General features: G+C 33.4%; 1 long non-coding RNA gene across 1 annotated transcript; it reads right to left on the reverse strand.

The window, feature by feature from the left end:
- Positions 1 to 135: 135 nt before the first annotated feature.
- Positions 136 to 523, reverse strand: LOC109590136 (uncharacterized). The gene is made up of 2 exons (XR_002189168.1): positions 337 to 523; positions 136 to 293 (listed from the first exon to the last, which is right to left on the reverse strand). It is a non-coding gene; the product is annotated as an uncharacterized LOC109590136 (long non-coding RNA).
- Between the last annotated feature and the right edge of the window lie 1,645 nt (positions 524 to 2,168).

The raw sequence follows: 2,168 nt of genomic DNA on the forward strand, positions 1-2,168 counted from the left end.
AAACAGTTTAGCATACAATTGTTAGGCTCTATTTGTTGCATACAAACGTCTATTGAGTCCCTGATGTTTAAAGACTCTGGCCGCTACTTCTGGAGAAGAGAGCTTCGCCACAAGGTATGAATGTTTGGGCTCTCATATCTTGAAAACAAAGATGATTGGAGCAATTTCTTACATTATAATAAAAGATAAAGTTTTGTTCTAATGCTTCATTAGTTTTTTGCTATGATTCCTTTCACGATGAGAGAGTTGTGCGAGTGCCGACCTAAGTTTAACAACTTTGTTAGCTTTTGCTCCTGCGGAAAAGATAAATGAAGCAGTAGGCTGATAGGAACAAACTTTTCCTAGCTCTAGTGTTGATTATAAGACTCTTAAGAACTCAAATAGAAAGCAGCAGAGGCTTGAAAACAGATTTGGCTTGGACACACACACTGACAGGACGACTGCTTTACCCTCGCTTCCACGCCTACGCGTGGGCTCGGGTAATGACAACCCAACTGCTTAGTACCCGCCTACGCAAGCGTGGCGAGTCCAATTAACCAACACTCATTCATATAGCATCCCACACTGGATTTGCTATAGATCATCCAACAATATTACAATAACTAACTCTTTATTTAATGAACAAAAGCTATCATAATATGGTTCACCATAAAATTAACCAATATGCTTTTGATGTTAAAGTATTGTCCTCAGTTTTCTATTATTATGATTAGTTATTACATACCAACCTCTTGCAGTATGTAGCACTGAACTACTGTACCTCACTACTCACTAATCATTACTCATTCAAGTACATTAGGATGAAACTATTTGTTCATTATGGTACCTCATACATACAATCTATCAGCCATTTTTGATCATTATGATACTCTCATTTATGGTTTCTCTGAATTCATATTGGGTGATAGTCTTTTTTTATATCAAGAACTCATTATTTCAATCATTCCTTAGTAATTACTGCAGTTTTCATATTTCATTTAGTGAAAACCTGAAATCAGTTGAGTGCAAATTTCCTAGTATTCAATTAATTTCTACCTTTGTAATTTAGGACATTCAATTTCTCAATATTATTAATGGATTTTTGATATCAAGGGATCCATACTTACCTAAAACACTTGGCAATTACTTAATTATTATCAAGTCTTGTTCAATATCTAACAACACAAGTATAGGCTAATTGATTCATAGAAGATTCCCGAGAATGGTTTAAATTAATATAACAGATACTGAACTTATTTGCTCCATTTCCAATTAATAATTGGAAATGGAGCAAATATGATATTTGAGCAGTAATTCTATTAGTCTCAGTAATGCTACTGTTGCTAACGGTACCTCAACAGGATTGACACTTGAAACACCAATAGTAACAATTGAGGATAACTTGATATTTGAACACAATACTGGAGAAATTGGAGGAGGATTAGCAATAAATGGCTCATCGCATTTGATACTAACATCAGCTAACTTGGAGTTTATTGATAATCATGCATCTTATAAAGGTAGAGGGATCTATCTTGAAAAGATATCAGGTATTGGCATAATATTAGAGGCACCAAATATACCACTTACATTAATAAATAATAGTGCTGGAATATTTGGTGATGATATGAATATACTAGATAATCATGAAAATAATCAGTTCAACTTGACAAATCCAAACATTAGTTCAACAGGCATGTTACAGAAAATTCAGTTCTGCAATTTTACTAATTTAAAAAAAATGTAAGTTACAAACAGATTTATCCCGGTCAAGCACTAAAGTTTCATAGAGCTTTGTTTGGTTATGATTACTTTGGATCACTAAATGTCACTGATGGTATATTGGAAATATGTAATGGACTCACTCCAGACAGTGCTCATACAGTCGATCATGTATGTGCTAGACCTCAGCCTAATACTAATTGTTCACTGGTTGAATACAAAGCAAACCATTCTCCCAGTTATCTAATACTGGACTATTTGGATTTGCCATGTTGGTGTCCATAGTTTTGTCATACCATACACACTGTTTCTTCTACTTAATTGTTTTTAAGAGAAGACTCCTTCAAATTTCAAAATAATTATTCAGAAAATTTTGGAGTCGTTTTAAGCCTATTATACATTGAATATTCAGTGTGATAAAAATTTTTTTCAAATTATTCATGAAATTTTACAGTCTGCAAAATGAA

This window comes from Amphimedon queenslandica, unplaced genomic scaffold (assembly GCF_000090795.2).
Source record: "Amphimedon queenslandica unplaced genomic scaffold, v1.1 AMPQUscaffold_10461, whole genome shotgun sequence".
In the NCBI taxonomy this organism is placed as follows: Eukaryota; Metazoa; Porifera; class Demospongiae; order Haplosclerida; family Niphatidae; genus Amphimedon; species Amphimedon queenslandica.